At 36.2% G+C, this 25,575-nt stretch overlaps 1 long non-coding RNA gene across 1 annotated transcript in view; it reads left to right on the forward strand.

Moving 5' to 3' along the window:
* The window catches only part of LOC309655032, a 355,331-nt gene that overhangs the window by 144,022 nt on the left and 185,734 nt on the right, over positions 1–25,575 (forward strand). The window lies entirely within an intron of this gene.

Below are 25,575 nucleotides of genomic sequence, written 5' to 3' on the forward strand. Positions count from 1 at the left end.
TAAATTAAGGAATATTGATACCCTCTCTGATTTTACATTATTGCCTTTTCACTTCAGTATTAATGATGTATCTTATTGCTTGCATAGGTAAAGTTAGGTATCTAGCATTTACCGTCTCATTCTAACACCCTGCTGTTTCCTGGCTCACATCGTGTTTGTAAGTGAATATAAAATTAGGGTGACCATTTATAAATTATTGCTGTATAAAAATTATTTTAAAATTTGAAATCATTTTCTGTGGATGCTTCAAGAAGCAATATTTTAGGTGAATCCTAAAAGGGACTCAAGAAGATAGCAATGCTAAGTAACGAAGGTCAAGGACTCAAGGAATTCATATTTAAGATACAATTTTTCCCTTAATCAGTGTTGAACCACATTTAGCCTTCAGAAGGAGGTTCTTTATTGTCTGTTCAAGTGAGAGAATGTCCCCTTTCTTTAGATCAGTAGTTCAAGTCTTCTGCTAGCCCTGCCGCCAGTGAGTGTACTGCTACACTTTGTAAAATGAAATGGGAAGGCTGGACTGCATGACCCAGAGAGCCCTCACAGCACTTTCCTAATAAATTTAGGAAGGTCAAATTTGACAAGTCATGACAAACAGTCATTCCTAGAACTCCCCTGTTTTAAAACACAATTCATAATACAACTGAAAAACAATTCTTTCAGAAATTAGAATTCAGAAAGCTTCTTCAGTTCTAGTAGAAATATTTTGAGGAAAATTTGTAAGTTGTTTTGAGGTGTGCCGTTTTATTATTTTTCCCCAGTCACTTGGCCTTTCATGTAGGAGTACAACTAAATCAAGGGCAGATATGTGAGGTGAGATATACAGTATAAGGAAGAGTGGAAACGTCATGAAATCTAAAGAGGGAGCAATTCAGGGTCAAGTTATAGGCAATGAGTTGGCTATATAGATTTTATTGGAAGAATTTCACAATACTAAATATAATTTCCTAAAACCTTCTAAAATCCCACATATCCATTAATAAAATAGATAACAAAATTTTATACATCCATTCTATGGAATGCCATTGCAGCTATTAAAAAGAAGCAAGTTAGATCAATGTGCACCAAAAAATATTCATAAGGTATTAAGAAAAACGAGTTGTGACACACTACATAAATCATGACCCATTTAAAAAAGTAAACTCTAGATATGTATGTTTGTATATGTTTACTCAAGCCTAGGAAAAGATTTGGGAGATTAGAAACAGACTTTTAATCTTGGTATTTCACTGGCTATGCCAAGCATGGGTTTCAGCATTTTGAAAAGTAATTATTTTAAAGGAGAATTTTTAAAAACTGTCAAAATTTTAAATTTTCTTTGAAACATTTATGTGAAAATATTTTCTTGAGAGACCACATCTTATTTTTAAGGGCTTAATTAAGTCTGACAGCAGGTTTCTTAACTTCCATAGGATTGTTTCTCATCTATGTAATGGAATAATAACATCTAACTCAGATGCTTGATGTAGCTTTTTACTAACATTATCTAGGGTTTCCAGCCAATATACGAGAGTAAATTCATGAGTTGATGTGCTTGTTTATACTCTAAATACCTAGTGATTGTAGTTAAAATATTTTTAAAAAAGAAATAATAAATATCATAACCAGGCGATTGAAAAGTTAAATATTTCTCTGGACTATAAGTGGAACTGAAGTACAAAATTCATTATTCTGGTGTACTGTACTACTTCTAGGTACCACTCCCATGGGGTGATGAAAACTAAGAGGACTCTATAAGACAAAGAGGACAGGTGCTAGTTTCTCGGTTTTAAGTTGGTTGTTGAGGGCTGCTACCTGCTTAAAGGAAGCTGAAAAATATTGCTGCCAGCTTATACAGAAAATGTGGGTTAGAGGTCTAGGAAGACAGAAGAGCACAAATATATTCCTCCAACAAGAAACTGAATCTAGTCACTTGATTATAATGAAAATAAATTTGAAAATAACAATGAAAGGAGATGAAATTCCTATATATTTGGGAGCTAAACAATACATAACTATGTCACCCACGAGTTTAAAGGAAATCTCAATGGAACTTATAAAAATAGTTTTTACTAAGTGACTAAGAAAGTGCTATTTAACAAAACTTATTAGATGTAGTTAAAGTTATCCTTAGAGGTAAATATACAACTTAAACTGATTTTAAAAATTGAAAATAAATTTGTCCAACTAGAAAAATTCACCAGGTTAAATATAAAAAACATAGACTATAAGAAGTAAAAAATAAGAGTAAAAATGAAGTAGAAAATGAAGTAATACTAGAGTGCATCAAGGAAATCAAATTGTTTTTTGAATTAAATATATATTGGAAATAAATAAATATATACCATGTTCACAATAAGAAAACAAAAATCACAAAGATGGATATTCCAATTGAATTAATCTGCAATTCTAATAAAAATACTGACAGAAGGTTTCATGACATTTAATAAGATGTCTAACATTCATGTGGTGAATGGTTAAGACATCATGAAAGGAAAAGAAAAAATTAAGTATAACATCTCCTCCTGAATATCAAGACCTGCTCTAACACTATAATGAATAAAATGAGATAACGTTGGAATAGGAACATAAATAAACCTGAACATATGCGGAAAATCCATGTACAACAGATGCAGAATTACCAGTGGATTATGGATCTCTCTACTCTTGCTCGTTCTGAGTACTACTTAATGAAGTAGGAAAATTCATGGAATATTACCTACTCTACCTTCCATATTTTGAAAAGATCTGATTGATCAAAGGCTCTAGGGGGAATGACAATGGTGGAAATTTCCCTTTGGACCAAGAAGATATCTTGTTGGATTTGAACTTGAGTTCTTACCCCTGGGCAGCCTAGTTCTATTTGTAAATAGCACAATGTCAAGGTAAGACAAGTGATCCAAAATGTATAGCCTTACTCTTCCTTTCCCTCTTCATTGAAATCAGTGGTCCTACATCTTTCTCAGAATGAACTGTCACGTGAGAAAAACTGGGTAGAAAGACCAATAGCGGTGGGTGAGTAACTTTCTCCCTACTATGTTCTTTCTTTCCCATGGGAGATTCTGGGGCATTTAGAAGTGAGGAGATTGAGAAAACCAAAGGCGTAGCTAATATTTCTAACTCCTTGTTGACACTCTCATACTTTAGCTCACATAATTAATAAATTACAAGTTTCACATGATTAGAAATTAATCTTGAATTGCTTTAGAAATCAAAATATTAAACTTCTTTCTGAAACTAAAAAATGTTTAATTAGTGATTAATTAAGGTCTTGCTCAGTCCATGGGACTAATGTCCAGTAAATTTTATGTATTTCTACACTCAGAGTCTTCCCTGGCTTAAACTAGAGATTATACTTTCAAGGTCCTTTTAATAAAGATCTTAAATATATAGTTTAGTGACTAAGTTGTTTCTTAGTGCTGCTATGAAGAGGGGAGATTCTTCAGTACTAAGTGAGTCTCAAGACTGTCAAGCCTGGGAACTGATGGATTAGATCATTAGGTAAAATGCCTCTATAAGTAAGATTTGCCAAGTTTCTAATGTTACTCATCTTTAGTGCACCATAAAAATCGCTGTGGATTTACGTGGAGCAATTATTTTGAGTACAAGGAAGAAAACCTCATTACTCAGAGTTATTACTAATAATCACCATCATTAACATTACTGGCAAGAGGGCAGTTATATGGCAAGTTATACTAGGTTAGTACCACAGACAGAAAACAAAAAACCCTCCCCTGAAGGCCCATAGCCAGTGTACAATTTGCATAGACAATCTGTAGTAATGAGCTGTCTGTTAAGGAGGTCTGGAGATCTGTTATCTCCAAAGAGGTGAATCTCCCAGTTTCTGTCTTTTAAGCACCTCTGAGGTTCAACTAACTGTAAATGCAATCGCTGCCTTTCTTGTTTTTCAGTTAAGTGAAATTTCAACCTCACACCAATATGGGAAAACTTTGCTAGTTCCTTAGGGGAAATGCATTGTGCAAAGAGCAAATATAATACAAAAATTAGCTTCATTCACAAACACATGAACCAGCCTGTTTTCCAGAAAACTGTGTTCTAAGTAAATTTTATTACTGATAGACATGTTAGTCCAAAATCCTTCCTGAGAAAGCTCAATGACAAAGCAATGTTGTACTTGAATTGCACTAAAATCGAAGTATGAATTGCCCTGTGAATTGACAGGACCATCTGTAACAAAATACCTGCTTCTTCACTGCCTCTTTGTAGAACGTACATTCAATTCCAACTGTGTTTTTTTAAAAAGTATATTTTGATGTAGACCCAACTATACGTTTCACACATTAAGATTCAAAATTCTATTTTATTATGATGAATTAAAAATATTTCTTGTTTAAACTGAATTTTAAACTTTAAGGGATTTGAAACATTGCTAGAACCTATGACTGATATGTCAGTAGACTTCAGTTTTGACATCTTAACATGTACATGATCAGATGAAAGAAAAGAAATGTACTTAGAAACACAAAGATGTTAAAGTGAGATTAAAACCACCAAAGGCTAAAGTGTACTCTGTGCACGATAACTATCTTTGTAAGAATCCCAAGAAAAGAAATGCCTATGTCAGAAAGATGGGTTTGATAAAATATGAGGCAAAACCAATTTGTGGGTTAATTTCAAAGAATTGTACTGTGAACTGAAAATTATCTAAAATCTCTTACTTATTCGGTAATACATTTAGAAATACTGATGACATAGAGTTTCTTATTAAGATCATATGTAAGCCAGGCTTTAAAAAAAAAAAAAAATATATATATATATATATATATATATATATATATATATGTATTTTATTTTATTTTGATTCTTTTTGGTTTTGCTAAGGGTTAAGATGTATATGTTCCCTTCCATTTAGATTGACATTCTTAGAAAACTAATCAGATAACTGTACCAATAAAAAATGTCTGCCACGTAAAAGCCTTTTTCCAGAAATATATTTAAATAACAATTCTAGTATCAGAGAATTTGAGATGAGAAATGCTTATTACATTTTCCTCTCCTGATAAAATAATCATAGATTTCCCTTGGACTTAAAAAAAGTCTTTAACTCATGGATTTTAATTAATCTAATATATTTCCCAGGATTTAAAGTTTGGTTTATCAGATTGTTTATTGACCTTTATTGATTTATCAGATTGTTTATTGCACAATTTATGTTATTTTAAAATATTCATTTAGATTTCTGTCTCTGAAGAGATGTAGTAGAGAATAGTGTTTTAGATGCTACACTATTAGAGATCTGTGGTTGAATTCCAGTACTGTAATTTTACTAGCCAAACAACTGGTTTTATACTACTAACTCATAAATTTGGTTAAAGGTTTAATACTACTAATCTCATAAATTTGGTTAAAGGATGAATTGAGATCATGCACGTAAGGTACTTGACAGGTAATAAACACAATTATTTCCAGCAATTATTAGTACCAATAAAAGATTGATTGTCTTCATTGCAATAGTCTGGGGGGGGGTGGTCAGGTGGGCTTTCCAACTATGTGTCAGGATTTACCTGTTTGCAGGTGTGCCATGATATTGAACTGCTCAGCCTTCTCTGCACTTGGATTAGGGCATCTGGAGCCCTGGACGACCACAAGCTTCCCACAAACTGCCTTATAATTTACCCTAGATAGGATTATTTGAAAACTTTTGTCTTTGAATAAAAGAGATTGGAAATTGTTGGCTAAGGAATCACAGAAGATAAAATTCTATGTTTAAAAAATGAGGTAGAAAATAGGTAGAGAATTAATCACTACTTGAGAGTTATTTGTTTGTAGAGATGAGTTTATTATGAACTCATAGGTGTCTTGATTTCCTTTACTACACGAGCCCCTAGTTTTCTGTCTTAATAGTCACCTCTTAGTAAGCATGATCGAAAGAAGGACTTAAATGAACACCGTTATTTGGGTAAAACTCTATTCATTGCTTCACTCATTTTTTTTCATATCTATTTTGTGAGATGACTTCAAAATCTTAAAAAGGAATTGCAACTTGAGATTTTCAATATTTTGAATGGTAAAATGGAAGTATTGTTTAATCTAACTTCTGCTTTGATCTATGTGATTTTTTTTCATCAGGAATCTTAGAAATATTATGAAATATTCTCTTTTTAGCGTCTCAAAAATTTTACTAAGGCATGTAGACCCGAAAGGACAAATGCTGGGAAAGGACTGAGTGACTGGGTTCTAATGTCTGCTCTACATTTCACATGGATCGTTAGCACCTAGACCTGGGTGCTTTGGGGAGAGGAGAATGAAATAGTGACACAATTAATTTAAAATAACTAAATGTATAGCTTGTATTAAGCTAGGTTCATTTGTTCTAGAGTCTAGTGTATATGCATTACCAAAGGCTGAGAGAAACCCTATGAGAAAAAAATCTGAAAATTGCATACATTATTTTTTTTAACACTAATTGGGCAGTGCTGTCACTTTTGGCAGATTGTCTCAGTTCAATGGGTTAAACACAGATGTTCCTCTGAAGCAGAGTTAGAAAATATCTGAACTAGAAAATTTATTAGATGACATGGGTCATAAAAGTAATTTCCCATCATTTTCATTTTGGGGGAAAATAGAGAGTTTGAAAAACAAATCACTTACATAATTCCTTTTATCATTATTTCAGTATTTGGTAGGTTTATCCATAGTCTCAGTATATTCTCTTTCTTCAGCCCCATGTACAGCTTTGGTTTGATTTTTGAGTGTTTTTTAGTAAAACATATATACAAAAATAGGTAATAGAACTTTTCTATGAAGACAGCATCAGGGCACAGCCTTCAGTACTTTGGGGTCCTTAAAACAATATGTTTCTGAAATTCAGATGGACGTCTATTTTCTTGAGGATATTTTATTCATCTTATGCCACCATCAGGTATGAAATATATTATTGCTAAAGGTACAAACTACATGACAAATTATAATTGCATTCACAACCGTGTGGGAAATTTCAGTTATGCAGAGCCATGATTCTAGAAAACACAAATGCTAGAAATGCACTGTTTTTGCCACTTGTCACCACAATAAAACTTCACCTTGGAATAGGTTGTATCACCTATTTTCCTTCTGTGCAACTTACATTTATATTCTAATTGAGAATTTTAGAGATAAAGAGTCTTTTCGTGTCTGTGGTCTGTGCTAATATGCAATGGTCTTTACATATGTCCAATGTAAATTATTTTAAGGCAATTAGGGCATTTTTTAAAGTGGGAATGGAAAATAGCCAGCCTCTTCCTTACAATGCACATGAATTGATTTGAAGATTTTCTCAGTCACTTGCTTTCTTTTCATGTGCCAGAATAGCTCTATTACCCTTTCCTTCTCATCCCTGTTCCTAACCCTTCATTTTTCACTTCAGTGACCCTTTAGATCTTCTCAAATTTCACTACGTCTAGAAACTGCTTCCCCATGAGAAAGGGCTGAATGCATTATCTTGGCAGAGCAACTCTCATAATTACTGTTTATTTTTATATTTTATGACTTGACTATTTAAAAAATAATTATCTCATTGACAGATCCAGAAATGTATAAATCCCTCTGCCCTTGTCTTACTATTCCTTAAAGTCCTTAAGAGTTCATAACTCACCTCTGAGTCATTTCCAGTTCTTAATGTTTTTGCTGCCCATATTTTTGATCATTTAAATATCTGTCAGTATTTTTGAAAGTTCACAGGAAGGACCAGAGGGAGGAATATAGCTGGGTATTTTTCCCCCTCATCAGTTCCTCTTATTAAGAATGACTAAAGTTGGGTTTAAGTTGATCTCTGCTATGCTCAGAATAAATGATAGTTGCTTCAAATTCTTGTGCTATAGCTGAAGTAGACACGTTTACTTTCTCATTAGGAGATTATTTAAGATTATCTTGTATGTTAAGTTGTTAAAATAATGTCACTCAGTGATTAAATTGTGCAATAGCACAAGGATTAAGGATCTAATAGCTTTTTTAGGTAATGATGGATGGTTTACCTGCTTAATACATGCTAGTTTATAATGTTCTATCTAAACTGCTCCTGTTCCTGAGTGGTGCATTATGTAATGGACTTCTAAATAATTCCTACAAGTCCATTAATATCCTAGATTAACAGCTTCCATAACATCCTATCTCATCACTGGAAAGTTATTTATCTTCTTGGAAGCCAAATTTCCACATCTATAAAAATGAAGATAATAATACAGACTGGATAGTTATTGTGAAGCTTAATTTCAGTAGGGGGCATTTGTAAAATTCTCAGTAGATGACAGGTAGACACAGGCAATAATAAAAGTTTGCTGTTATGTTGCTAAAGGAGATGAAAGAGGACAACATGAAGGAGAAAGAGAGAACAATGACGCAAGTGGTTAGCTGTGTTTGGTGCCTTTGGTCTTTACCAGGTTTTCTCTTTAGAGGGGCACCCCTCATTCAGATCCCAATTCTTTTCCCCAAACTGTGCCCTCTCTAATCTCATTACCTGACTTTGGATGAGAGAAAGTGGTCTGGGGTTAGTGGAAGATGTTTATTAGAAGCCAGATCAGATTGAGTATGGTTTCAAAAGGGACTTGGCAGTGACATTATTTTTAAAAGATGTGATAAGAGAGGCAGAACTGAGCACATGTCCAGGGCAGGATGGTGGAGATAGGTATGGTGAATAAGACATGTGATGGAGATTATCCTGCGAGCTCGGTCATTAATAGTCCTTTTTGGTTTCTTTTTTTCCCCCCATACTGTGGATCAAGACCCATTAGTGTGACCTGAAATCACTTTAGTGGGTTATAATCAGAACTTTTTCTTTCCAATAAAGTTAAGTAGAATAGAAAATATTATAGGGTTAATTATGTGTTATGTGTGTGTGTGAGTAGTTATGTGTGTGTTTCATTTACTATAAGTTGTAAAAAAAATCAAAAGAAAAATATTGAGAACATTCTTATCTTCACAACTCTTGGCAATACCAGGCCTTAAAAATATAGAAATATAGATGAGCATTTTGGCTGAAATACGACTCTTGAAGATTTTAAATACTGTTTGTATAAACCACAGTCAATCACTGACTAATATTTGTTTAAATGTCTCTGTGTGGTCCTATTAATGTTTCCACTGACTGCTTCTGAAAGCAGGGATGCTATATTCTTTATGAAAGTTGGACCTTTAAAAATTCAATCAAGTGTGAAATAAAATATTATGATTCTCCCCCACCCTCAACCCTCCAAAAATCAAAAGGCATTTGCTTCAATATCACAGGTAGGACCAGGAAATTTGCTACAAGGCTTGGAAAGCTGACAGCTATGGTCTGAGATGAGCACCTTGGATAGCTCCAAAATAAGCTAGTGACTTTGGCCAAATGAAACTAACACTGTTTCTGAAGTCAGCCTTGATCCACAAAATCTAGTATCCCCTCAAAGTAGATCCTTTCATCTTAAAGTGATAAATGCACTTATGTTAGAGCTTTGTCTTCCTCGCAGGAAGTCTCCTTAGACTTTTTTCTGCAGGTGTTAATCTCTATTTTCTGTAAATAGTAATCCAAAAGTCCAAGGAGATCTTTAGACCCACAGTTGGATAAACAGGGATGTTGGTGTCATCCATTGAGTTCCTTGAGTTTGCCTTCAAAACGTTTCTCTCTCTTCTGGAGTGCAAAGTCTTTGCCTAGGTACTTCCCTGCCTTTGAAATAGGACCTATTTATTTCCAGGCAGGTGTACTGTAGTAAGTCATTGAGATGTAGTATGAAAGTGCTGGATTTACAGTATGTGAAAAAGGTGTTCAGTCTCAGCTCCATCAAGTACTAGCTGCATAACCTTAGGATAATTACTTAAATTGCCTGAAATCTAAGCATTCTCATCTCTGAAACAGAGCGATTAATATCTTATTTAATTTGTAGATCTTTGGTAAAAAAGAGATGATGCATATAAAGTCACTAGTAAAAGCTAAAGATGCTCACCCACATATATTTAAATTTTTATTTTTTATATCTCATTATGGGATTAAGGTATTTTCTAAAAGTTCAATTAGATTTAGGATTATCAGGGAAAATGTGGTAATATTTTAAAACTAGATTTTCTTGTTATCCTTTGTTACTCTCCATGATATCTCCTTCCTAAAAACTTCATTATATTTCCAAGTGGAGATGATCTCATTTTTACATTTGGAAAATTATCTCTACAAGTTTTGGGGATAAACAATAAATGGAGACTGGGTTTATGCATTGTTGGCTTCTTCTTGCCATATATCTGGTCTAGAATCCTATCCTATCTGCTTTTAGGTTCATTCTTTAGGCTGTTCACTTGATATTTTTTATTCTTCTTATCTTCCTAAGCTCACATGTGATCTTTCCCATTTCTCCTCCCTCTTCCCAAACTGTGTTAAGCCTGGGATCCAGGTTTGATTCTTTTTATGCTCCTTCCATCATTTTCTATTGCTTTTCCACCATCTTCCTCCCAGTTACCCTTCAGTATGCTGATGGTGCACTGTGTAACATCATGATTTCTGTCCTATATGGCTCACAGGATAAAATGCAAGTCTACTTCTTTTATATCCATAGTCTCCTCATTAGTAGCTAGAGCTCTGAGGCTCTGGGCAAGGCATTATTTCCATTATCCTTCCCAGGTATTTCTCCTTTGGAATACTAGTTGCTTTCTCTCATGAGGCTGTTCTTTTCTATGACATACCTGATATCCTCAATAGTATCTGGGTTTCCTCATTTGTTTGTTTGTTTGTTTACTGTTTTTGGTTTAAATCATCTTAATCAAATCAGGCAGAATTTGTGTGATTTAATATCGCCCAAACCCATGCCCACCTAGAGATGATCAACTGAAGTGTCTATGTGAGTCCTATGCATTAAAGAATGTTTTATTAAGTTTGGTTTCATACTAGACCCTATCCCCAATATGAAGAGGCAGAGGTCACTGTTTATAGTGATTACTGTCTATAGTTGTAGAGATCATTGTTTATAGATTCCATATTTGTCCCATAAATAGTGTCTGGCATTTTCTGACTTCTTTTTTTTAAACAGGAGACTTAAAAAAACATTCTTTTGCTTCTTTTTAATACATAAGGAAGAAATTCTTACTAATGTTTCAAAAGCTATAAATCTCCCATTTTCTAAGGGGAATGTGAGGCCTGTACTTGTATTGTCCATAACAAAGGGCTGGAGAAAACAGCAAGTAGATAGATGTCTCTACTTGTAAATGCTGATTTATGGATGAGAGAGAATATAGGGGACATAACAGCTGGAGTCAGCAGATCCGTTGTTGCAAATAAAATTTTGCAATGGAAAACATGAGAGAAAATAATAAGAATTTTGATAAGAAGGAGAGAGATAAACTTAGAGGGGTCTTTTTTTTAAGTCAGTAAACATGGTTTCAGGCTACAGATGATCTCTATTATAGAACTTTATTTCCATGAAGAAACAGCAAAATATAGTCTCCATGGTAGTAATTCACTCACCTCCGATTTATACATTTATCCCTATGAGTAGTGAGTCAAATGAGAAGTTTTCCTTCACCCTCTCTCTTAATTTCTGTCTCTTTCTTTATCTCTGGAAGGGAAGAGGGGAGGGTACTTTCCTGGCATCAGGACTTGGGTGATGGCTCTGTCAGATGTTCGTCTTGGATTGGACACATCTGCTCTTACAACACACCCACCTCTGGATGCATCTAGTTGCAATATGTTTAGTATGCGGTATGATTTGTGCTGTGTACGCTGTTTTAATTCTTCTGTTGGAATCTTGAGGCCTCTTTCCATTGGATGGTGCTCTTGGTCTCTGCTTGGACATGCACATGAAACTTTCAAATGTTTACTTACAGCAGAAGAGAAAGTCGTCCTATACCAGCCTTTACTCTCTGTTCTCCAATCAGAGATTTCTCTAGTCTCCTTCTCACAGGGCAGGTATTATTATGACCCCTCTGTGTAGGAGAATTACTCTTAATTCATTATGTATTTCCTTCACATTTTGGTTTATTATAAGCTGAGTCTTCCAGCATTTAACATTTCAAATGATAAAGTAGGCTTTTGGAATTCAAAAATGTCTTTTCTTTTTTTTTTTTAAATCTTGAGCCCCTGGCTTCCTGATCTATCACTTACCATTGTGTAAACTTGGATAGTTATTAAGACTTGTAACCTTCTGGAATCAGGGACAACAATACCTCACCTACTGAATTATTTTGCAGATTAAACAAAGGTAACACACAGGAGGCTCTAAGCAGAGTTCCTGACTGTAGTAAATAAACTCTCAATAAAGATTAGTAATTGACTTTGAAAAATGAGCACTCTTGAGGGGCATCCAGAAGCAACAGTACAACTGGACTAGTTTGGAAACAGTTTTAAACTCACAATTTGCAACTGAGAAAAATGCAGTAAATTCTTGGCACTTCAAATTATAAATTTTTAATTTTTGCAAAGTGAGTGCGGCATGTTGTGATTTATAATTTTGCATAGCTGTGAAGTGGAAAGTACTAGTTATGTGATTATGCAAGAGTGAGTCACTTAGGAAATTAAATTTGCAGTGAGTGATGTCCAACATCAGCACCTCAATACAGCTTTCTGGTTTTTATGCTTTATCACTTTTGGTACTTCGGGGACTCACTGAAGCTCTCCGAGTATATACTTCATGCCACTGGTCTAGCATAGTCACAGAAGTTGTTCCTGTTTTAACCACTGCCCTACTCTGTGAAATAGGTAGACAATTTTCTCCTCTTTGACTCAGTTTAGCAAGATCATAACAGAAACAAAGGGAAATACTTACTTTATTACAGAGCTAACTGGCAATAGAAAATGCACTAATATCCTTAGATATAATGTTTAAAAATAATTTAAAAGAAATTATTATATTAATATATTCCTATAACAATGTTCTTTGATTATGCTTAACTTAATTACTACTCTTGATGGTGTCTTAAATATACATTCATAGACATGATTATATTCTCCCAAAGTTTGTTTCAATTATCTTCTTATCCATTGCATTTTTGCTAATTAAACTTTTTATGGCATTTTCATTGCCTAGACATAAAAAATACTTATTATACCAAACATTCAATTACAATATAAGGATTCTTGAATTATGATAGATTTAAAACATCTTTGCACCTGCCTTTCTAACCTGTAATTACTTAATCCTATCTATAACTATAGGCTGATTTCAATACGTAAGCCATCAATATTAATTGCTTTATTTTCCAAAATTTAATTTTCCTCCATATTCCATGCTATTAAATCAAAAGGCAGAGATGCTACTTACACTCTTGATTTTAGTCACCAAATTGGAACTTGCCATATTGCATATTAGTGCATCATCAATACAGCTGGTCACTAAAAAAGAAATTGGATAATACTTTAACAAAACTAAGGTGCCATAACTCAAGAGGTAAGAACGAAATTTAAGTATGTGAAGTAACCTGATTTTGCGTGACCTGCCATTCTGGGAAGCTGTCCAGTCATTTGGGATTGTGAAAATATTCCCAGCTTGCTTTGTTTAGGGAGTTTGGTGTTATGACTATCTTACTCAAATCACACATTTTTAAAATTTAATTAAGAAATGTAGCATAATACAGAAAAGCATGTACCATTTATGCACAGAGTTTAAAGAAGGTTATAAAACAAACCTATGTTTGCACCATCCAGTTAGAGATTTAGAACACTGCCAGTACCTTAAGAACCTCTGTGCTTTTCCACAATTGTGCGCTCCTCCCAACGTCAAGAGCACCACTTGCCTGCATAGTGTGCTGATCATCCCCCTGATTTTATTTAAAATTTTATCACCTATTTATACAGACTCAAAAATAGATCTTTAGTTTTGAAAAAATGAGTAGCAAGCACAAATGAGTAGCTGTATTTTTAGAAAAAAGATATTAACTTTGTTAGATGAAGACTCTCAGAATAAAGCTTAATATAATTTGGTTTCAGCTGTTTTGAAGCTGTTTGAGCTGCTCTGTGGTGGGCAAGGTTATGTGAGAGTCTTGGGGGTGAAGGAGGAGAGCTTATCAGTCTTGTGCTTCATTCTTAAAATGACTTAAAATTGTGAATTAAATTAATACGATACACCTGGCCTCCAGATATTTAATTTGCAATGCACAGCATTGCAGAGTTGGAGGCGATCTTTAACTTCATCTACTCTATCCCCGATGATGGGGATTCTGTCTAGAAGAGCCCAGCAATTCTGATGCTCAAATGCCTCTAATGATGAATAAACCAACTACTGTAAATGAAAGCCCACTAAAGTTTGAGCAGTGCTAATTGCTGTAAAGTTCTTCATTTTAATAACCTAGAGTCACCTATTCATTTTTCTAGTATTATTTTCCAAAGACACTCTAATTAGTTCCTTATAAACATGATAACTTTTCAGATCTTTGGAAATCTCTATTTTATGAGTTTTTATGAGTTTTCTTTTATTGAGATTAATCCCATCCTCTCTTAGTAATTGTATAAGAAAATGTCCTCAAATACTGAATATTTATGAAAATTGCTGTTGAAGATACCGGATTTTTTTCCTGTTCAGTTTTTTACTTAGCATTTTATCCAACGCTATCAAGTTTATAATAAACAAAATGACAAAAGCACAATTTGTAGACTTCCATGGAGAAATATAACAAAAATGATAAAAAGCTAGAGGCACAGGCAAAGAGCTCTGCGGAACTCTATGGATCTTACTGTTTGACCATCTTGGGTACAGTTAGTCAATAATCAATGAATTATCCTGATTGTATTTTTATCTCTCTATTGGATTTCAAATTTCATTTTGTTTTTCTGCTCGCTTTAAAAAGTTTTTTTTCAAGAACCTCTGTTTAAGTGACCTCCAACACAGAACCCCATTCATGAAGACTGAGAGTAGAACTGCTCTAGAAGCAGAGGGAGGACCACGGTCCTATTCTCAGGATTTCACCTCCTGAAGTTGTCAAGGGAATCATAAAACTCTAAAACTTTGGATAAAGCTGCTTTAAGATCACTGATCTAGCCTAATTTTCTTTGTCCTATCGAAAAAGAGGGAATATACATATATGAAAAGGACTTTAGAACTTCCTAATTTTACATATGAGAAAATTGACATTTAGATGGTGCATTAGTCAGGGTTCTGCAGAGAAACAGAAACAATAAGATAGATATAGATAGATAGATAGATAGATAGATAGATAGATAGATAGATAGATAGATAAAGAGGAGATGTATTACGGAAATTGGCTCATGTGACTATGGAGGCCAAAAAGTCCCAGATATGCTGCCTATAACCTGGAGACCCAGAAGCGCTGGTGGTGTGATTCATTCCTAGTCTGAAGGCATAATTGAGGAGCTTTGATAGCAGTACAGGAACAGATGGATGGCCCAGCTCAATAAGAGAATTAATTCCCCTTCCTCCATCTTTTTGTTCTATTCGAGCCCTCAATAGGTTGGCTGATGCCCACCCACATTGGTGAGGACAGTTCTCTTCACTCAGTCTATTGTTTCAAACGTTAATCTCTTCCAGTAACACCCACACAAAAACACCCAGAAATAATGTTTTACCAGCTCTCTGAGCATCCCTTAGCCCAGCCGAGGTGACACATAAAATTAACCATCAGAGATGGGCAAATTAATTATATCTTTGAGATATCTGCATAGTAGTGAAAAGCACAAAGAGAAACTATCAATAAGGAACAAGCAGAATGACACAGCTCATATATTTCAAAAAAAGTAGAAGGAAAAATAAATGAAGAAAAAATATTAATACAATAGAAGGAAAGACAGGAGGAACAAATAATCAGAAAGTACAAATTATGGTAGAATTAATGAAAGGTTAGTAATAGATGTCAATATAAATACAAGGCTAAATTCTCCAGTGGAGAGACAAAGATTATCACACTGAATTAAAAAGGAAAGTTCAGTCAAATTATCTATATAAATAATACCCTAACATATAGGGACTTGACAAATGAAAGTAAAGAGACTAATAAAGATAAAAACAGAAAATTAGTGATGTAGTTATAACAATAAATTTTTTTCATTAAAAGCATAATTTGGACAAAATAATTATTCAATAGAAAAGGGATATCTTTTCAGTAACAAAATAATCCAGAATTCTTATGACTTTAACAACACAGTAACAATATGAAGTAAAAATGGGGAGAATTAAAAAAAATTGAAACTGAAAAATTGAGAAATTGAAAACTACAGTCACAGTGAGATATTTTTATTATCATTCTCAGAAACATAGCTTAAGCAGACCAAAGACGCTAGAGTTTCCCTGTGATATTATGATTTATAGTAAATATATATTTGGTATTTGTCCAGTGTTCCTGACACAAAGCTCCTAAAACCCTTGGAATTTCCTAAGTGATGAGAGCAATCAAGGTATCTCTTGTTATACTAATGAGGTGACTTTTGGACCATTCCTAAGGATGGGGCTGGTTGTCAGAACCAACTTTGTGACTAGAAGGTTGGAACTTTTAGTCCCACCACACTGACCTCCAGGGAAGGGAGAGGGGCTAGAGACTGAGTTCAATCACCAATGGCCAATGATTTAATCCATCATGACTATGTAATGACACCTCCACGAAAATCCAAAAGGACGGGGTTCAGAGAGATTTTGGGTTGGTGAACCTGTGGAGATTCCAGGAGAGTGGTGTGCTAAGAGTGTACAGAATCTCTAAGCCCTTTTCCCATACGTTGCCCTAGCATCTCTTCCCTCTGGCTCTTCCTGAGTTATATCCTTTCATACCGAACTGGTATGAAAGGATATACCAGTAATCCAGGTATCTAGGGAGTAAAATGTTTCTCTGAGTTCTATGAGCTGCTCTAGCAAACTAATTGAATCCAAGGAAGGAGGGGGCTGTGGGAACCTCTGATTTATAGCCAGCTGATCAGAAGTACAGGTAATTACCTGGGCTTGCAGCTGGTGTCTGAAGGAGGAGGGGTGGAGGAGCAGTCTTCTGAGACTGAGCCTTTGACCTGTGGGATCTGGTGCTATCTCCAGGTAGATAGTGTCCGAATTGAGTTGAATTGTAGGACACCCAGCTGGTGTCCAGAGCTTTGCTTCTTGTTGGTGTGGGGGAAATCCATACCACTACCCCACCTCCACACATACACACTGGAATTGAGTCCAGGAACCCTAAAGATTCCCGTATGTTTTCTAATGGTTCTTTTAGAGCTCACCTTTCATGGTAGTTATTTTCCAATGGATATAGTTTTGATAGCCTTGCTTTGGGAGTAGTTTCATAGTTATCTCTGTCTATGACATGCAAAATTCACAGGTCTCAAACTAGGTTTTAATGTCATATTTCAACATAGAGTCATTATACTCTAATCAGTAGAAGCTAATAGATTGAATAGAATGGATCTGAGTCCCACACACTGTAACGGCACATACTCTTGATTTTGATGTGGTTTGAGGCACTATTTCTACTCATGGTCAGCAGCAGGTCTTTTGCATTAGCTGTGATCTAGGTACCTTGCTTGGGGATATTCTGAATTCCTACTTGTGAAAAACAAAACATACAAACAAACAAACAAAAACAGTGAGTTGCTGGACCCCAGATTCATGAATGGAATTCAATAACCTATCTCATTTAGAACCAATGGCTACAGTTCCAAAAACTGCCCCATTGTCTCGGCACCACTATAGGCCACAAAAATTGAGCTCCTATTTACTGAAATATTTCCTTTCCATTTCTGACTCCTGGAAATTTCTTTTCTTGCTTTCAAACCAAATTATTTGTTTTAAATATATGTGTATATATTCATATATATTCAGATTCATATATTTTCATAAAACTGCATTGTGCATGTGTTTGGAACAGAGGGGAAAGGGGTCTACAGGTTCTTGACTTATCACTTTGTCTAAGAACTGGTGACATAACTTTTTCAAGTTACATATCACGTCTGAGAAAGAACTCAAACCAGAATCCTGTTCATTTATCTCTACTTCTACTATATCCCATTGCCTCATGACTTTGAAAGACATTGACCAAAATTTTGCTAAAACTGAAGTTCAAGAGGGTCATGGCAAATAAGTTCACCTCTACCATTTTTCTAAATTCCACGTATAAGTGATACACGATATTTGTTTTTCTCTTTCTGACTTACTTCACTCCGTATGACAGTCTCTAGGTGTTTGCAAAGCAGAAATAAAGTCACAGATGCAGAGGACAAACTTACGGTTACCAAGGGGGGAAGGGGGTGTTGGGATGAATTGGGAGACTGGGACTGACATATGTACACTACTATGTATTGAATAGATAACTAATGAGAACCTACTGTATAGAACAGGGAACTCTACTTAATGCTCTGTGGTGACCTAAATGGGAAGGAAATCTAAAAAAGAGGGGATATATGTATACGTATGACTGATTCACGTTGCTGTACAGCAAGAAACTAACACAACATTGTAAAGTGACTATACTCCAATAAAAATTTTTTTAAAAAGTTGTTTAAGAGCTACAGCAATTTAAAGAAAGCTTTCTAATTTGGTATTGTTATCAATAAAACTTGAATTATAAGAAAATTTAAAAAAAGGTCATGGCTTTCCCCTGATAAACCATTCTAGTAATGTTGTCTAAAAGTGAGATTGGTATAATTTATTTTCAGTGAATTTATGCAAGTTTCTAACGGTCACAGTTTGAGGCTGGCTTTAGGTATTTAATTCTCCCTAGAGAACTTTTAGATAAACTTAGATCATGTCTACATTGGCAAAGCAGAGTTATCTAATAAAATATGGTTGTAGGATTGTCTAAATTGACTTCCTAGGCTGTCCAGATGATTGCTCAAGCCTCTGAATTATTGACAGTTTAGATGTGAGTTTATGATAATAGCATATTTTATTGCCTATTTCTGAGAGATTAAAGTACTGACTTTACTGCACAGATGTGCATCAGATATTATCTCTTTGGATGACCTTAGGGGCCAGTTCTGATCAACCCGAATTGATCACAAGTTTCAAGGAATAAAGGAAAGATTATGAAGAGGGAATATTTACTATTATCTACTGAAATAGTGCAGAAATATTTGTGAACATGATTTTTTCAAGGGATTCATAAATTGAATATCAACCTCTCTTTATACTGCGAACTATTGAGAAACATGTAATATTTACACTATACTCATGATAAAAAATATACTTGCTCTTGTGAGCTATGTCCTCCCCACTCAATAGTCATTGCTCCTGGGTCCAGCATCTCTTTCATTATACAGGATTTTAAAGCAAGTGGAAATAACTGGTATATTTGATTCATATTTCTAATATTCACATATAATTAGATCTGTGAAGGTACAGCCAGTGTAGCTTTAACAAGGGCAGAAATGCAAAAGCGCTTTACTTTCTCTTGCACCTTCACACAAATATCTCCCTACACTCAAGGTTCCTGTGTAACCAGTTAGCATTATCAATCATGTCAGTTTCTTTCCACCAACATTTAACAGTGCAAGTTCCTGCAGAATGACTCTTGGTCCATCTCCCTTAATATACTGCTAACGGATAATTTTTAAATGCTCTGAGGCTTTGATTTCTAAAAGTCATTTGCCAAAACAAAATCTGTTTTGATCTTCAACCAGGCAATGGGGACGCCAAGCCTCCACCTATGGTTCCTCACTCCAGGTGGATGCCAACCCTTTCCAGAACTCCCTGTGGAGGCTCCCGGAGAGAACCTGCCTCTGCTTGCTTGTGCACCATGGGTCCCACCAGCCTGGAGGATGCCAGGAAAGGAGACAATCTCCCTTCCAAAAGAAGTTCAGGGTTATCCAGACAGCAGCAACGCACTTCTGGCTACCAGCTTTATTTCCAGTTCTACGATCTTTAAAAGTTGCTTCGCTTAAAAGACTTCATAATGTGTATTTGAATGTAAGAATTCTTATGGCAGTGCCTTCTTAAGAGTGATTTCTAATATTTAAGTTTGGATCAACTCAAGGCAGGGTGAAGGAAAGGATTCAAATTAACTCTCATTTCTTTTATTTCCAAACACCATCAGAAATTGATTCTGCCCATTTCAACTATGTTAAAGGTTCAGCTTGTTTTCTAAGAAGCTAAAATAAGTATTCTTCGTGGAATATTTTTCTCTATTCACTTTATTCTGAGAAACATACATTTCTGTTTTGGCTAATTACTTATGGAACATCCAAAAATCATGTTATAATTTCTTGCAAGTTCAAAAGAATTTCCGTCCTTTTACCATAGAGCTCCAGCAGAGGCTAATTTGTTTCTCTTAAGTCTTGTGCCTTCCATAGAAGCAGGGTGCCTAATATTTGTTCCTGCTCCTGACATGTTTACCACTTTGTTCGCCTGCTTACTATCTACCATCTTCTTCTCTAGAGAGACTGGCAGCAATCTGGTTTGGTTTGGGAATATTATCATTTGTTAATAATGTGTTTAAGTTTTTCTCACATGATTTAAGAATGTAATTATAACATATCATCTCAGGGTAATAAAAATGTACAATACACACATTAAGTAAAGTTTTATTCAAGCCTTTAGCAGCCTTGAATTCCTTCCAGGTCTTTTTAGGGGAAATTTTCACCCCCGGGGGTTGGGGAACTTGGCATGGAACATCCATTAAGTGTAACGAGGGCTTGGTTCCCAGCGCGCAGCAGTGAGAGCTTGCCTTTCAAAAAGTCCCTTGGGCTTCCCCAATGGCGCAGTGGTTGAGAATCTGCCTGCCGATGCAGGGGACACGGGTTCGGGCCCTGGTCTGGGGGGATCCCACATGCCGTGGAGCAACTGGGCCCCTGAGCCATAGCTACTGAGCCTGCACGTCTGGAGCCTGTGCTCTGCAGCAGGAGAGGCCACGATAGTGAGAGGCCCACGCAACGCGATGAAGAGTGGCCCCCGCTTGCCGCGACTGGAGAAAGCCCTTGCGCAGAAACGAAGACCCAACACAGCCAAAAATAAATAAATAAATAATTAAAAATAAATATCTGCTAAAAAAATTAAAAAAAAAAAAAGTCCCTTTGATTTCACTTCAACAGACTGAAAAAAATCTCTGCTTTGTGTTTTGGACTTCAGTTTATGATTGGAGGTAACTGGTATTAATCAATTATTTTTGTCCTTATACCATAACGTTGTTTTCTTCTGCATTAGTGTTCCAATATAGTAAAGCCCATTAGTGTATATAGATATTTCACGAATTAAACAAAAATGTGACAAATGTTTCTTTTTAGCAACTTATGAAGGAGGCTCCTAGGTCCTCAGTGCCTCCTGCCCCATGACTAGGTCGTGTTAATTCTCCTTCAGGGAGGTTAAAGGGGGACAGTGACAGGTGGGGGAAGAGCAAAACAAGGAAATTCCTGGTTTTCTACTAAAGCACGTAAGTTCATTTAGACAGGAACACTGTTCTGTCAGCCTCATTCTTAGCAGTTTTGCAACAAACCTAAATGCTTATGAAGTTATTCATCTAATACACATATTTTCATCTAATTTTATAAAAAGTAATGTTAAAATGGCTGTTGGAAACATCACTGATAGTAATGAAATCTGGCAGGGACCTTATCCAAAGGGAAAGGTCGGGGAGAACCTTCCTTGGTTCTCTTATGTTGAGCCCCCCAAACACCCTAACCTTCTATATGAGATTTTTAAGAGTTTTAATTTTATCTGCTTGAGCTCTTAAAGAAAACTAAGTGATCTCAGGATAAGGGGTATGATATAACTGAGGTCCTGGAACTTTGAGTACGGGCAATATATTTTTTAAATTACAAAGCATGATAGTCTTCTTTTGACTGGCATTATTTGGGAGTTTGCCAAAATTGCTACATATATCTGGAAATGTAGAAATGAGAAGGTACAAACTTAACAAGGAAAAGGAGCCAGAGTCTTTATCTTTTCCTTCCCTTGATATCCTTTCTCATCAAGCTTATGTTTTACTTTTTCTTTTTTTTTTTTTAAGCTTATGTTTTTCTGGAGGAAAGAATACCTAGCCAGTTCAAAGCTCAAGAAAATGAATTCAAATAGTAATATTTAAATGTTTTTAAAAAGCAAAGAAACGCAAAAAATCTTTTGGAGGTGATGAATATGTTTATTTCCTTGTTTGTGGTGATGGTATCATGAGTGCATGCAAATGTGTAAACTCATCAGAATGTATATATTAAGTATGTGTAACTTTTGTATATTAACTATACCTTAATAAAATTGAAAGAAAACTTTATACCTGTATGGGAAAATTTAAAGGATGTTGGAAAGGTTCCATATTGAATATATTCCCCCTGTATGTTGATGCTTGAAATATACCTTAAAATACACCTCTTTTGGCTCAAAGGACTTCTTTTAAGTTAAAATGTAAATACAAATGCTATAGAAAAAAAGTCTTATATGCAACAGCAATTTTGCCATAAGGGAATTCATCCATCCTTCTTCTGTATTTTGACAATATGCTAAAACCATGAGATCAAAAGTTGATGATACTAAAAGAGGGAATGGTGGCAGGTTTAAAACCCAGAGTTACAGGGTTGCCCTGGCAGAGCAGACCTGGGAGGGACTTCTGGTCGGCCAGAGGCATTGTAATTTATTACCTAAGAAAGAGATAAAGGAAGGGAGATATCTAGAGGATGGTGTGTGTGAGATTAGGATCTTGAGGACAAAATTGGCTTCATCCACAATTTTGTCTAGAGTTGGTGCTAAGCATTGTTTCAGATTCAGATATAAGAACGTGTTTCGTGCTCACCGCTACTCTGGGTATTATCTACTTCGATCTTCACACACACACAAAAAACAAAACAATGATACTGACATGATTATCCTCATTTTAGGGTTCAGAGACCAATTGTGGGTTGCCTGCTTTGGACACCCTGATGTTATGAACCTGCTGTTTGTCTGAGCCTCTACTTGAAAGTCAACTGTTGGAGGTCCCTTACTTTTTATCTATCTTGTGGCCTATTTTTTCAGAAGATAGTGAATGGAATAACTAGCTAGTGAGATAAATTTAGTTAAGGTTCTCGGGCTTGAATTTCTCTTAGTTCAATACTTCTGAAAGGTAATATTTTGAGTTTTTAAAGTTGTTTTCTTCCGTATTCTACTTTGAATTATATGACTATTGAATAGCCAACTGGAAATGAATGGGTGAGGTGTGAGTAGGGGCTATACTGACGTACCAGAGTTGGCTAGTTCTCTACAGAAGTATCCATGCTTCTTTGTTAGCAAATCCTGAGTCTGGCCTGGTGAAAGGCTGTTTCTCAGCCTCCCTTGCAACAAGAGGATGACATTCTGCTAATGAGACATGAGCAGAAGCATGCAGGGCACCCAGGGATGTCTCCCGAAGGGGGGGTGGATGGGAAGCACGTGTTTGAAGGACACCCCTTCCTCCCTCCTACTGCTGGGAACCAAAGGGGTCTGAAGCGGGAAATTCGGGGCTTTAAGCTATTTTTCTTCTGGGTCTTCTGTGCTATGTAACCAAAACTAATTCTAGTTGGAGAGCAACCTTGGAAGCTCCCAGAGCTTGTCACCCACACAGCCCCCTTAAGAACAGACAAAGTGGCTGGAGCGACTAGATGTGCACTGGAGTCAGGTGACCTGGCAGCCTCATCCCTCCAGGGATTGGCCTCTGGCCCCAAAGTGGCCTTCTTTAATCTGGCCTTCAGCCCTGAGATGCCTGGCACAAGAACTCTGATTGAAGGCGAGTGCTTCCGTATATGACGGAGGGTAGTTGGGTTTCTGAAGCAGGTAGAGAGAGAAGGCGTAATGAAGGATGGAGCCGTACAGTCAGACAGCTGAAACCATTGCCACGTCCTGATCCTCGTTCCAGACCTCCAGGGAGCCTGGCTGGACAAACTTCCCTGCAGCCTTCTTGCACTGCCCGGCCTCCCTGCACCTCCTAAGGCCATCAGGGCCACCGGATATGAAGGACACCCCACCACCCAAGGTAACCTACCTATGTATGTTCTCTGTAAATTCAGAGAACACATCTAAAACAGGGGTGTCCCTGGGGTCCTTCAAAATGTTCCCTGGTGGACTCTGCTCTGTTTATAATGCTGCCTGGGACAAGAGTACAACGGACAACCCTGTAGTAACTACTACGCACCAAAGACTGCAGAAGAAACATCAAACATACTCTTGTCTTTGATATAAGAACAGAGTAAGTCTATTTGGGTTTAAGTTACTTAAAATAAATAAATAAATATATTTATATGAATAATATATGAATACATAATGAATTATTTTATTTGTTTTGTTTCAACATGTGACTTCTCCACAGTGACTCATGAGCCTGCTGCAAAGCCCTGTGGTAGAGTGTAGACGTACTGAGCTAGGAATCCTGCAGGTCTGTGAATGAACTAAGTCACACTTCTTGGCCCTGTTACCTAAAACTAGTTAATTAACTGTTTGTGAAACATCTTCACAGGGTCATCATAAGGGACAAAGGAGGTACTTATGAAAGTGCTTTACAAAGGGTAAATCTGAACACACCAATATTAGCAAATGCCTAAGTACTCATTGGCTGTGCATCACGAGAGTTCAGAGAATTCCTAAATCTAGTTCAACTTACATAAATTACAGACAGAGAAATGGAGGAACTAAGAGATGAGTGTCCTGCCCAAATTCACACAGCTATGCAGGATATAGGTGTCATACTATATATTTCAGCCATATTATATTTCATGTTCATAACATGGTGAGGTAAGTTACATAAGGTCCCACAATTAGAAAAGGCAGAACTGGGGTTCCAACTCAGGATAATTTATATCCAAAGTGCTTCTTCCTGCTTTAAGGTGCGTGCTGTTGAGGGCACTGTAATTGGGTAAGTAGCAAATATCGGGAGGGTTAGAGGTTGAAAGAGCTTCCTAGGCAGAGGAAATAACTTCAGTGAAGGCAAGGAGGGTGTTACATGCAAGTATTCAATCACTTAGTATAATGTGTGAGATGGGATTGTCATAAGATTAGGCCAGGGAAAAAGGCAGGGTCAAATTTTACGCGTAAAGGTTTGGGAACCTTGGGAAGATTTTAAGCAGGAAGCAACGTGATACGTGAAGTTCCCTTGGTGACACTGAGGAGGATGGTTTTGAGGGTGACCAGGATGAAGTTAGGGAGACCGGTGAGGAGTTTGTCATTGTAATCCAGGTAAGAGGTAATAAGGGCCTGAGTTACAGCATTAATTGTCTGAATGGAGAAGATGAGATAGAACTAAAAACTATGTGAAAATAAACATTGGCATAAATGTGACTATTTTGGTGTCGGTGGCAAGGGAAAAGGACCATAAGATTTTCAGATATCTTTATCAAGGTGCAATGCAACACAATATAGGAACAAGAAGAGGTTTAGGAAGAACAATGTGGATTTTGAAAATGTGATCATGAGATTCAAATGAGCAAGGGGTCTAGCATGGAAAGATAAACTTGAAAATCACCGGCATATCCATGGGCAGTTGAAACCAAGAGAGTGGAAGAGATTGCCTTTTGAGAGTGTAGAATGATGGAGCTTTGGAAACACTATCTGTTAGACTCAAAGAAGTAAAAAACAGCCAGGAAGGAGAGGTTAAGGGGATGCTCCCACACAGTCTTCCAGGGTCTCTGCTTCATTTCAGCCCAACCCAGGGGAGTTTAAAATGCCAATGTGGAGTCTTAAACTCAGGTTTAATAATCAGAGTCTCAGAGAGTGTCTCAGGTCCCTGAATTTTGAACAAGCACTCCAGGTGGGGGAACCAGTGTTCTAGCATCGTAAACCAGATTTTTATGTGTGA

Source organism: Balaenoptera physalus, assembly GCF_965194825.1.
Source record: "Balaenoptera physalus genome assembly, chromosome: 2".
Lineage (NCBI taxonomy): Eukaryota > Metazoa > Chordata > Mammalia > Artiodactyla > Balaenopteridae > Balaenoptera > Balaenoptera physalus.